This window comes from Arvicanthis niloticus, chromosome 4 (genome assembly GCF_011762505.2).
Source record: "Arvicanthis niloticus isolate mArvNil1 chromosome 4, mArvNil1.pat.X, whole genome shotgun sequence".
In the NCBI taxonomy this organism is placed as follows: Eukaryota; Metazoa; Chordata; class Mammalia; order Rodentia; family Muridae; genus Arvicanthis; species Arvicanthis niloticus.
The window spans coordinates 133442614-133456695 of NC_047661.1; positions in this window are offsets into that span (position 1 = coordinate 133442614).

Below are 14082 nucleotides of genomic sequence, written 5' to 3' on the forward strand. Positions count from 1 at the left end.
CAACAGAACCTAAAAATGGCTCTGCTGTACACCACACAGCGCTGTTATCTGTACAGAGCGCATCTGCAGATGCTTCCAGACTACACCCTACCCTTAACCCATAGTGTCAGAACGTAAGACACAGCTGGAGAGTACAGATCACACTTGCAAAGTCACTTGCTTGGCAGAGTTGAAATACAGGTTAGTAGGACTTTGCACATAAAATTAAACAGCTTTCAAGGTTGTTATGGTCTCATATGGCAAAAAACCATGAAGTACATTCACAATCTAAGTAAAGTAGTAAGTGTTTCTTCATTCAGTTTTATTTACACCAATATGTGGTTTAACTAAAAAGTACTGTTAATCATGGTACATTTTTTTAACACATACAAAAATGACAATTTTTATATATAATTTTAAGCTGAAAATCACAATTATCTCAAAATATTAATTACAATACAGCCAGTTCAATTAAACATGTCATGGTTTGATCTTTTAATATAAAATGGTAAACTTTATTATTAAAGTAAGCAATTTGTTTTGAATTGGCTAGAGTACACCCAAGTAGAAAATCTAAATGTGATGTGTGAGGTGTTTGCTGCCCCTCCCACCCAGTTTGTATACAGCCACCTAGGCTAGCAAAGAGACAGAAAAGGCCCCGGTTTATAAATATTGAGCCTCGTTTGCTAAACTGCCTTGGCTTCTTGGTTCTTCCATAAAAGCTCTACAAAGGGCATGTCCATAGACTGCAGTGAAATGCATGCAATATATACAGCGTGTAGAATTCAGCTCACTGACACACATCAGAATGTCCACATAGACGGCAAAGGATGGACAGAAGGAACACTCACCTGCCACCTGTCATCAGCTAGATCGGAGATTAAGGAATGAGGTCCCAGTTGGGGTTCTGAGGGAGGATTACTACAGTTACTGAAGATATGTTACCTGTGTCCTGCACTTAGGGCAGTGAAGCCAGTTCCCATCAGAGAGTATGGTCAAGAGACCCAAAGCTGTATCACCACTTAGGAATTTCTCTTACGACATTTATGAGAATGAACTATTTCATTAACTGGCTAATATGACCTCCAATTTTTATGTATTTGACACATAAAACACAGAATAATGAAATAGATTCATCTCTCATAAATTATTGAGGGCAAAAAATCATCAATCTGATAGTCTTGAAAGTGAAAAATAAATTTCATGAATATTTTAAAAAACAGTCTGAAGTGTGTTTGTATAATTTGTTTGTAACCTCTTGCAACCCACCACTGTCTTCCATCAGAATTATTTCTCTGATACTTAATATTTCTTTCCTGAAAAGAATGAGAGAGCAGTTGAGTTTCTCACATACAGCCAAGAGTGAGGTGCCCTTGGGTGGCTGTAAGCAGGAAAGAAAATTCTGGGTTTTGCTATAATCTGTAGTGACTTTGCAATGACCTTACCCTTTTGAATTTCAGTAGATCTACCATTGGCTTCCTGCCAGCTTTGGACAGTGTCCCTCTCTTCATGTGTAAACAGTTTCACATTCCCTTCTGCCTTCAGCTCCTTCTGTTCACTGAATGCAAAAAGAATGTAACTGGCTCTTCTTAAAAAAGTGCAGTTTGCCTGTCAATTACCTTTGTCTTTACTCCAAACACCACTGTAAGACTTGCTCTTCAGAGAAGGGAAGCAAAGGAAATGTCTAATTATCGAAGCAGGAATATGAAACATTCCTTGCAGTCTGTTGACACTGACATCAAAACAAAGTTTCCTAAGCGTTATACAGCACTCAGCAGTCCTGATCTAAGCCAGATGTCCTCTCCCTGGTCTGAGACCAGTGTGTGCCCTCTGAGTGGAAGAACAAGTATTGAAAACAATATTTATTTCAGTAGTACATTTAGGCAAATATAGGAAATTCTTTATCTGCCTGAGAGATTCGTCTTGGTTTTTCCAGAGACTTTTCAAAAACAAAACAAGATCAGCTGAGATTTCCCTGGCTAACTATTTAACAGAGGCATGGAGAGCTATGAGAATGTGGTTGTCCACGTGTCAAGTTCCTTCCTTAGGTTAGCTGTCAGGCAGTTCAGCTGACCTGCCATGCCCAGGCATTATTCAACCTCAAAACTCCAGCTGTGCAAAACAAACTAGCAAAGAAAAATGTGTGTCTAAGAGACACAAAACCTGAGTTGCAATAAAAGGTTGTAATAAACTTCTTAATATAGGAAAATAACCTTTGAACAGCCAAAAATACATTTATACAATACAAGCAGCTTAGTGCTTAAGTGTCTCAGAAGACTAAGCAAGAAGATCATTTACATTTGATCATTTTTCCTAACTATAGTTGAGATAACCACATTTTACTTAATATCTATTTCATTCCCCTGAATTCATCAGTTTTTCTTAAAAAAAAAAAAAAAATCTACACATATTTGGGTAAGTCTTGTTCAGTTTCTGACAGTAGACCTGTTGCTTCTAGACACTGAAGCAGCAGGGCTGCCACTGTCAAGCCATGATGGAACCTAAAGTTTAAAGCAAACATTTAATCTTGGGGTTGGGCTTTCTGCATACTCTTCCCTTTATCCCTACATTACATTTCTTTAGCTTTAGTAGGCCTTGGAACCTGGCACCTTGCATCCTAGTCCTTGCAAGATCTTCCTTTGTAGCCCAGACTGGCCTCAAACTTGTAATCCTGCCTTTGACCTTCCATTGCTGGGATCATAGGCATACATCATCAAGCCTGATGGAGTTGCTTCCTTTTTCATACTTGATTACAAATGGGTTGAAGTGAAGCGCCTCCCTCCCCCATACAGGTAGCTATGTCATCTGCTTTCCACCTGAGTCTACTTCTTTTCAAGAGCTTAGAGCTTGCTTGGCCTCTTTGCAATTTACTTACTGGAAGGAAATCTGCTTAATTGCCTCTCATCCTGCCATGAGACCATGACTTGAGGCTCATTTCAGGACATGTGTATTTCCTCAGATACACTGGGTATTTTTGATAGAAATTGAAAGTTGTCTTCTATAGATCCCTGATAGATGCATTCATGTTTCTGACATTTGGAACGGGGAAGCCATGGGAACCCAAAGGTTAAATCCTTGAAGCTGTGGCTGCCTGGAAGGCCTCTGCATGTTTTTCTGTGAGAGCTTTGCTTGGGGGATAGAATGGGAAATCAATTATAAGAGGTAAAATGTCATTAGCAAGAGAATTTCAGTTTCTGCTTGTTGATGTGGCACGTGCCTTAAAAGGATTTTACATTGTGATCAATGGTAAAAAAGTTACACTTTCTCTGCCAACAGACGTGTTGCCATGGGAACTAATGCAAGAAAATGAAAATATCACAGAGAATGAAGAATCAAAATTGAAAAAAAAATGATAAGGAGTTGATTTCTACGTTGCTGTTTAAGCCTTTGGGATTTAAAGTGTTACTCATTGATCTCACTAGAGATCAATGACCAGAATGACTTGCCAGATGCAGGAAAAGAGGAAAAAGTAGTAAGCCTAGTTGGTTAAAGGGACTCTGTAAAACCTAGTTCCATCCCTGGTAAGTTAAGCTTTTCAGCCCCTATGTGAATTGTATGGGTAAGCAGGAAACCTGCAGAAGACTTAAGAGCTCCGCACACCACCTGACAGGCTTACCACATACCTCATATTATTGCTTGGAGCAGGCTCCCAAGAAAAAGTCAGAGAACATCAACAAAAGCCATGATTTTAAAACCCTCCCTTTCCCCTGTCAGGCAACCACCTGAGAATTTAGTATTTCAGGGAAATGAGGATATATTTCTCACTTGCTCAAAGGGTCCCTGAGCTGTTGTCATCTTCAAGCCATCCAGTTGGGAAGTTGGCAGTGAGGATCTAGCAGTTACAACCCTGATACAGGTTGTGGGTCTGCATTTGTGCTCCTGCGAGCCACCCCTCTTGTCCTCCCAGGTTCCCAAAAAGCTATTTTCACAAGCTTTGGCCATGACAGATCCTAAAATGCACTGTGATGTGCATAAGGTCCAAGGGAGGTCACTCAGCTGCTTCTGAGAGCTGATTTCTAAATCACAGTGACGGTTTTCATTTGCCCTCACTTGGTGACCTTTCAAACACACATGACACAATCGAACATTACATCCACCAGGCGTGGAGTCTGGATAGTCAGAGCTAAGCCATGGTCAGGCAGTGGTCCTCAGTGTCTAACAGCAAATAATCTGACTGAAGCAGCATCCTGCAAACCATTTCTCTAGAAGCCTTGATTTAGCAGTGATTTCCTGACCTGTTAGAGCTCCTCACTGAAGCTGTTGGCAATGTTCAGAGTCCTTCAGAGACTTCTGGAATCTTTGAGGGACCTGGACACTCAGGATGGCAAGCAGGTTGAAGCACAAAACCTGGTGTTTGCTGACTGAATTTCTTTATATTAACACCACAGTGAAGGTCAGGATTGAATAAGTACAGCCCCGTGAAGCTCTGCTGTTACTGAAGGCAGTAGGTAGTAGGCATATCTCTCTCTGAAAGAGGCAAGCACAACATGAGGTCTTCAGAAGTAGCTCTGAAGTTGGCACAATAGATTGCTGCATATTGTCTAAAATTAGACAGTTCATGTCTAAAGGAAGACTAGCTGGCAAGGATTAAACTGAATAGCTACTAGCTTCAAAGACTAACTGGCCATCTCCTGGTAAGTTCATTCTTTGGGTAAATTTGAGCCCTTCTGAGAGGCCACCCATCTGCTGTATATAGGAATTTTACCACATCCATCCCACGGACAAAGAGTTCTACACTATGAGAACTCCTGTAAGGTGCTAGGAACTAAGATTCTAGTCCACTTTATTTTCCATGTGTGCCTTTGGGTGTGTATGAACTTGTGTGCATTACCTGTAGAAACCTAAGTTATTGTCAAGTATTTTCCTAAATCTCTCTCCACCTTATATATGGGAGCAGGGTCTTTCATTTGAAGCTAGAGCTAATCCAGCTAGCCAGCTTGCCCTGTTGCAGGGGTTGGGGTGTGTGTGTGTGTGGGGGGGTCACTTGTCTTTGCCTTCTGAGACAAGGGATAACAGGAGGATGTCATGCCTGCCCAGATTTATATGTCTTCTGAGGGTCCTGACTCAGACCCCCATAGTTGTGCAGGCAACTCTGCATACTGAGTCATCTCCCAAAGCCCTTCTCTATTTTTTTTTCAAACATTTGATTTATTTTCTCCATTTCTTTGGTGACTATTTAAGAGATTCTCTGTGATATCTGATATCTTAGTGTGGCAGACACAACTTGCAGGGTTGTGAATTTTTTATTTTATTATTTGTCCGTTAAAAACACAATCTGTTTAACAAAGTATATTTATTGTTTTTCATTGCTCCAAACATTTGGGGATTCTAAAGATTGGCTTAAGAAATGACAATATCCATGGAGCAGGCACTATCAACTTTCTACAACAAGTGGACTTTCTATTACTGTCCAATACAGCTGTGGGATGTGTTTCAGTGCCTCCCAACCTAGCTGGAGGTCAGGAAATACTTCACACATTGTCAAAATGCAGTCACTTTTTTTTTTTTTTAATTTTCTTGGAGTTCTTGAGACAGAGTTTCTCTGTGTAGCCCTGGCTGTTCTGGGACTCACTCTGTAGACCAGGCCTTGAACTCCAATATCCACCTGCCTATGCCTCCCAAGTGCACAATATCATTTTCAATTGCAGCTATGCTACATGTTTCTGCTTAAATACTTTCTAATTTAATGCACAGATTCACTAAGTCACCCTGGCTCTTTACCTTCAAGGGTAGCTGTGTGATCACACTGGAATGTGTCCTAATTTATTACTGCTGCCCCAACTCTAGAGTAAGGGGGGGGGGGAGGCTCTAGTTTTAACCTCAAGGAAGTAAAAAACAAACAAAAACCCCTGTTCTTGCCACGTAATGCAATGGCAGGAGAGACTTTCTATGGGAACTTGGGAGTTATGGCTTCTCAGCAGCTAATGTGGAGAAGGCAGCTGAAATAGTCACTGTTGGACCACCCTTAGAGAAAAGTCCACTAGGACCAAACACTAATAATCTCAGCTGCTTACAAGGTATCCACGAGGCATTTACAGGAAATTTAGTTCCAGGAAATCTGTTTTTTACTTTTCAGCCAATTTTATTATCTTAGGTGCAGTTTAAATTGCATTTCTTGTTGGCTTCTCGGGATCTTATTTTCAGTACAAACACAATACCTCAAGGACCTAGGTTGGATCAATAGGCCTTGACTTTCCAGCCTTGAGAAGCCCTATTACATTCTCTCTGGCTTTGCTCCTTGAGGGCAGCCTCCTTGAAGGGCTAAATCCAAACAAATGGCAAGCGGGCCTAACATGACTCATCCTGGACTATACTGCCTCCTCTGTCTCCAAAGACTTGTCCTTTTCCAACAGTAAACACAAATGAAAAGCAAGAGCTGGCCTTCCAGAATGTTCTATATATCCACAGTGTGAATAAGTAAAGCTGAAAGGAATCCTTTGCTGCTGTGAGAGCGAGAGAGTCTGTGAGGATGTGGTCTCTGCTCTCACATTTTTCAAAGACAGTGGTTTGTTAGACTTAGGCATCTGTTTCCCCGCTTGACTATCTCTTGATGGGAAAGGTTGGGACTTACTTGTATGTTTAACTGTTCCCACAGTAAAACTTTGAGCATATGCCTCTTTTTATTTGATTTAATTGCAAGGACAACCAGAAAAAGAAAGGCTTTAAAAATCATTGATGGTTTAAAAATTAAAAAACAAAAGTATTAATACCGCAGGCCACAACTCTGGGACAGTCCCTTCAGCACTTCTGAATGGGTTGGGGTGGGGCCTACATGCTCCACAGGCACAAACTCCTAGGTAGAACGCTTAGAAACAACAGTCCCTGAACTGCACCTACACAAACTGCAGGTCTGGAAGCACTGTAATAATAAAATAAAATAAAATAAAATAAAATAAAATAAAATAAAATAAAATAGTCTATACATTGGTATAGGTGAATGTGTTGGGGTATTTATTAAAATAATTATAAAAAGGAAAGCTAAAGTCATGCTTTTTTATTATTGAGCTATTTATGATGACCCAGAGCTCTAGTTCCAGATTTTGTAGAGATGTATGGAAATTTAAAAAAAAAAAAAAAAAAAAAAGGAGTACTAATACTAAAAGGGACAGAGGTGTGTGTGTGTCTCTGTCTGAGCGTGCAGTTTATGTGTAGTTGGTGGGGAGTTGGTTCCCAAAGGCACAGAGATGTGCAGTTTGGGCAACAGCATCTGCAGCTGCATAACACACTCCTCACGTGGTGCTTGCTGGAGTCTCTCTTGGTCAGAAGGAAATCTTTGAGATCCTATCAGTGCAAAATACTTATTGCCAAGTTGAATGTTTCCACAGTAAGGTTGTGCAATTGTATTTACCAGCTGTTTTAAAACATGAGGAACACTGGTTGAGATGGGTGACTGGAAACAGGTTACATACAGTTTGGGAGAAGTTGGAACCTGCCAGCTGCCTGATGATTTTCCCATGAATCAAATTCTGCTTTAACAAACAACAACAACAACAACAAAAATAAGCTTTGCTGGTCACCATCACTCATCTATAGCATAATGTGACAAACCGGCACAGGGTTAGAGAAGGTGTCAGAGGCCCCTTAAGTTAGTGTCAGTTTTTCTTGCAGTTTTCTCTTTTTATAGTGAAGGCAAACTCCACTAACCAACATGGGTAATTCTAACATTCTGAGTAGCTAAAACCATAGCCCTGAGCCCTTCAAACTGCAGAGCAGAAAAGGGTGTTTGCTTTGCATCAGAGCTGGCAAGCTAGAAAGCAAAAGTAATGAGCCTTAATCTTGAAGAGCATGGTGATAGCAGGACGGGGGTGGGGTGTGCTAATTGAGAGACTATTCCAGGAATAGAACACCAAGCTTACTATGTAGGCCAATTAAAAACAAGCAAAAAAAAAAAAAAAAATCACCAAAATTTGAGCTGTAGGACAGTGTCAGAGGCACAAGGAGGATTTGGCAGTGCTCTGGAGCGCAGAAGAGCATCTGGGCAGCCTCTCAGCATTGTTAGAAGGTTCTTCCAAGTTCTCATTCTCTTGTTTAGTTCTACAACCAAAATTTTTAGGAGTTCATGAAAGTCTGAAAGGAGGATAATGATGAAATAGAGAAGAAAGCAAGTTAAAAAGTCACATGTTTTCCAAAAGGAGAGACCAGTGGTTGGCACTGTTGTGCTTGCTGGCAGGGACACTGCTCAAGTCCAAGCTGATGCTCAGCCTCCTAAAAGGAGCAGAAGCTCACCTGTTGAGCCTTCCTGGTACTATAAAACCAGCAGGCTTGATTGAGGTCACAGCGATTCATCCCAGCACCCTAAAGAGGCTGACTAGAATCTGCTCAGAGCTCACTATAGGAGCTGGTGACCTGGTGGCCAGAAGAAATCAGCTTCCTTTGGAGAAAACACCCGGATTTAAAGTTGTAGTAAGCTTCAGGAGGAACATCCTCTCCTCTGTTTGCTTTTGCTGAAAGGGGACAAGATTACACGTTGGCAGAGGGGAGTCTGAAGCTCCACTGGGGAGGGGTCTGATGGGATCAGCAAGGGAGAAGCTGAGGCAGAGTTTACAGTGAAGACATCCTTAGCTTAGATGCGGCTTCCTTCACTAGGACCCAGCCATCAGAGGCCCTGAAATTGTAAATATCTCAGAACCACAATGTACCACGAAGGCAGCCAAGAGTCTGTGCTTACAATATACGGATCTTCTGATTGAAAGAGGCTGAGGATGGGTTTATCGTAGGCCTTTCTTGGAACCCAATTCTCACTTTATGAGATGCTTTTTAAAAAAGCATTCTCTATGCAATAAACTCCATTTATAATAGGCTAATTAGTTGTGCACACGAATAAAGTGAAAAGTGAGTTTGCAGAGGAGTTACCACCAGATATCAGCTAGAAATGTACATTCAGGCAAGACCTCGATTAGTGTTTCCTAAGAGAGACCATTCAGGCCAACTTGATTCCTGACGCTTAACTTTGGGAGAGATAATTTACAAAGTAAATAATGATTTAAAGCAAACATATTGTGCCATGTCAGCTGAAGGGAATTGTAGATAAAATAAGGGTGATAAGCACAAAATATTTGGAAGACTCAAGAAAGCTGGAGAGAGAGTATGAAACTGGAGGATGTGCTTGCTGAACAGTTTAGAAAGATCAGAATCACGGCACACACTGGACCAAGGCAGAGAGAGAGAGAGAGAGAGAGAGAGAGAGAGAGAGAGAGAGAGAGAGAGAGAGAGAGCCCCCTCTAGAAAGTTGATTCAACCGGAGCATTTTAGTACAGAAAGATACAGAATCCACTGGCATCATTCGTTCTTAGAGCACAATTATAATCTTTAAGAAAGAGGGTGGAAAGAGCTATTACTAACAACTCCATCAGCTTACAAGAACTGGCTGGGAAGATTTGTCTACTCTTTCATCAAATCTAGGATGACGCTCTCCACCTAGTGGTGACTCTTTGTAATTACATGCTCCTTAAAAAAAAAAAAAAGTTTTGTGGGCATGTTCAAATGATTGCAACGACAGCATGTCTCTCAGGCTTGAACCCAGAAACTGAAAAGAAGGAAATTTTGGTGGAAAAGCAACAATAACTTGGGGCTTCCTCAGTTTTATTGGTGGGTGGTGGTGACACAAAGGTAAGACAGGCCCCTTCTCTGGGGAATTCAGGTGATACATTGTATCACAGTAAAGTGCTCTGTTGACTATGGGACTCTCATTTCTCCTTTGAATTTCTCATGTTCTTGTCTTTTACGACATCCTTGTCTCCTCTCTCCACCTTCATATTGGTAAAAAAAAAATTAAGCCAACAGCCTCCCTAGTCATATTACACAGGCAAATGGATCTTTACATTAAATGGATCTAAAGTCAGCCTTGACCACACACAGTCTTCAATAGTCACCTCACTGGAGCTTGAGGACTACAACCAGGATGGGGTCCAGGGCTTGGTTGTCTCTAAAACACTTAAAACCACAGCTTTGTAGGTTCCACATCATCTTTTATGTCTCTAGGATATTTCTGATAGCTAAACTCATGGCTTTTCCCCCAGAAAAAAATTCTGAACTAATTAAAAGGATATAACTAAAATGTTTTCAAACCAAACAACTATTTTGTTGTTAAAGGTTTTGGGTGGTTCTGGCATCATTAGAATACGTAAAAAAGAAATGAAACTTAGCTTCTGAACAGCACAAAGGTTCTGAAGACCTTGGAGAAGAAATGGCAAGGAGAGAGGGAAAGTCAACTTAGAGGATACCCCCACCCCCAGCAAAAATGAGAATACTTAATCTAAGGGTCACCTCTTAAGGATATACAGTTGAGCATCAGTTACCAATTTAAGTCAATATTTGTTAAATACGTCACTTACTCTGCTTGAGGCACTAAGACAGGCTGAGGGATCGGTGTGTTCTTCTGGTGTTGCTGTCCAGAAGGCTTATAAGTACTTCCTGGTTCTCTCTGTCTCTCTATCTCTCTCTTTGTCTCTCTGTGTGTCTCTCTGTCTCTGCCTCTCTCTGTCTCTGTTTCTGTCTTTGTCTTTCTCTCTTTCTCTCTGTCTCTCTGTTTCTGCCTCTGTCTCTCTGTTTCTGTCTCTGTTTCTCTCTGTCTCTCTTCCTCTTTCTCAAAAGACCTTGTACTTGATTGGAGAGAAGTAACACAGACCAAGCAGCCAAGGACTCAGGCAAAGTGAAGACTACACCGTGTCAGTGGTCACTGTTCTGAGGAGGCAGGACCCCAAAGGCCAAGCATGATTGGTAACTTGGAAAGGAGGCTGGGAGAAGAAGAGAACCAGTGTGTACCGAGGTGGTGAAGCACAGGGACACACAGAAGTGAAAAAACACCTGGTCTGGGTAGGGCAAAGAAAAGATACAAGTGGATCCTATAATCAGAGGCCTCAGCTCTCCTGGAGATAAAAACAGATAGCTTGATTTGTGGATATGTGCACTCCAATGGCATACAGCAGGCAGTGACAATGTTCTTACATCCATAGGGGAATACATAGACAAAAATATTGTTCCATGTTTACTGCCTTTGTTATTTAATTAATTAACTAGTTAATGAATAAGAGACAGGGTCTCACTATATAGCTCTGGCTGTCCTGGAACTTACTATGTATACCAGGTTGGCCTTGAGCTCATAGAGAGTCACCTGCTTCTGCCTCCTGAGTGCTGGGATTAAAGAAAGATGTGCACCCCTAAACTGGGATGTTCACTGCCCCTTGAGTGGCTAATTCTAACACTGGACACTGAAAGTGTGTTCTAGAGGCAGTAGATACAGGAGGGGCCTTCTCCTGTGTCTGTTAAGATGTTATATCATCTACTAATGCCAGACATGGAGCTGAACACTAGGCCAGATTAAGGGACTGCTATCTTCATGACAACCCTTCCTCCAAAATCCAAGAGATTCTGGGTTCTATTTCCCATGTCCAAAACTATCTTCAGTCCAGCCATGACCAGTTTGTCAAAAGTCTCTTTAAGTCCCAATAAACACTTAAAATGGCCTCCTAGTGGTCTTAGGACCTGGTAGGAATATATGTAGGAATATTTGTTCCAATCCAGACAAAGTTGAAACAGAGGACTCACCATACTGCCTCATTCTGTCTGTAGCTTGTCTTTCCACTCAGCTATGATGTTTTGTGCAGAGGAGAGACTGTGCTGTGTCCCTGACTGGCCTGATGCATAGGGGTATCCAGCAGATAATTGTCATAAAATTTATAATCACTGCACTTTGTTTTTGTGTCGGTCTACAGAGTCACGTCTCTCGATCCTTGATTGTATAACATGCCTTATGTTTCTAAGATCAGCTGTTGCAAACAATACTATGTGAAATAGTTTTCTCAAGGTGAGAGATGCCTGCCTATCTGTTCAACTGTATGTTCATTGTTTTATTTGAAAATGGGGGAAGGGAATTAACACTACAAACAATATACTTGTTCAAAATGAGAGAACAAACTTTCAAAGGGAGGGAAATTTGAATGATTCTTTTAACCCTCTTTTTCATGTTCATTCATTTACACAAATGCTTGAATGATGAAATGAGGGCCTTATTTTAAACGAAGGAGGGGATTGTGCCAGATTTGGATATGCATGTGCTGGGGACTGGCCCGCTGCATCTGCTCTGGCCAGGTCACAGGATTATAGCATTTTATACATAAATGCTGCCTGAGATTTCCCAATATTTAATTTGTTATGGTGTTACCACAAACAAAGTTGAGCCAAAACAAGACTGTGTTTTGAAATTTTGGAAGAGAGGGCTGTACTCCAGAGCTCCTGGCTGCTTGCACATCTTGAGTCCAGGCCTGTCATTTAAAACATTTTTCTCTCTACCTAGGGCGATATCACAGAATCCACATGCAGAAGAGTCAAGATGTCACTAAAGCTGAAACTATATCTCCTTATTTCCCAAAAAAAGGGCTCCTGGGAAAATCAAGACAATCTCATAGTGAGAAAGCAAGGGGACCCACATTCCTTTATTTTCACTGTTGGTTTTAAAGTAAAATCTTGAAGTGGTCTTTCCCCTTCATTGTTTTAAAACTCTTGAATGCTTTAGGGTGAAAAGCAGGCGCTTCTGTCCTCACAGGAGAGTGTTTCTGGATAATTTTCTCACAGTGTTAAAGGTTGGGAAGACTACTAGGTACCCCAATATGCATAAAAGCAGCTCAGAGAAAGTCTCCCAGTATGGCAAAAACCTAACACTGAGACTGGAGAGGCAACAGTGAAAATAAGCACAGAAGTGGAAAGGTGGCTTCATTAAGGCACCGACACCCTCATACATCTTTGTGCACGAGCTGTTTGCTGCTGTCACCAATGTGGTAGGCATTGACTCTTCCCTAAGAGAGTTGCTCTCAAACTGGAGCAGAAGCCCTCAGCTGATATTCTGGGTCTTCTGGCAGCTGGAGCTCTGGAGGTTACATGTGCTCGTCTCAGTAGTATGGAAACAACACCCACCTCCATTGGACAGCATAGGTGGGTAGGGCATGAGTCTACAGAAAGACAACAGCTCCGAGAGTAGACCAGCTTTTCATGTTAGATGTAGAAATGTCTCCAGATGCGTCAGAACAGAACTGGAAACAGTTGTGTCTGCCTTAGTAAGGTCTTGTACATGGGTGTCGTGGAAAACCCACTGGGTCCTGTTGACTAAAATGAAGCCATACAGATATGCAGGAGAGTCAACATTCATGTCTCTTGTAACGTTGTCTATGTGTGTCCCACAGAGCACACCTGATTTCCTTCAGCCCACCTTTTATTTGATTGACACAGCATGTTTTCAGGGGGTGCCAGGCTAATGCTCCAAGCCAGGGCAGAGTACCTCTCCTACAGTTGCTAAGAAAAAAAAAAAGCTTGTGGAAGTAGTTTTAAATCTAGAAAGTACACCAAAGTCCTAACTGGGTCAAGAAGTTGCACCCATGAGATGGACATGGTTACATCACTGACTGGCATTTGAACATCTGGTTAAGCTGTGGAAAGATGAGCCTTTCTGCTTTCCCTGGACCTTCAACCCAACCAGGGTGTCTGTACTAAACAGCCATCTTAGCTGACTGGACTTTATTATTCTCCTAACACGTTGCCTTTTGCTGACCTAGTGTTCCAGGGAATCTGCAGGTGGGTTGCCATTTCATGGATCAGTCAGGTATGTTATGAATGACTCAAGTGGCAGTCTGATACCAACATGAGTTTTGATCTGATTAGGTCACATCCTTCCTCTCTGTAAGAATGTGATCACTGGAATAGATATACCCCATCTTCCTGCCAGTGAGAAGCAGAAAATGATGATGACAACTCAGACCCAGTGGGAATAAGAATGGAAAAGAACACTGTTTTCCAAACATTTACACTGTGGTGTGCACTCTAGTCAGGTTTGCCGACTAAAAACTAAGCGTTTCTGGGTTTTTCCATCTAGTATTTTGGAAAAATTTGGAAGTTTTCTCTTGATATTTGAGTATGTAAATCAAACTCCTTTATCATTTTCTAGCCTCTATGCTCCCTCTTTACCTTGCACACACTAAAAAGTAGCTCAATCCCACCTTTAAAGAGAGAGCGGCAGCAATATTTTGCATGCACTCATCTCTAAAACAAGGCAGTGCTAGTTCACACCCCTGATGCAGAGGTGGTTTCTGTGGAGGCAGCGAACCAATGCAA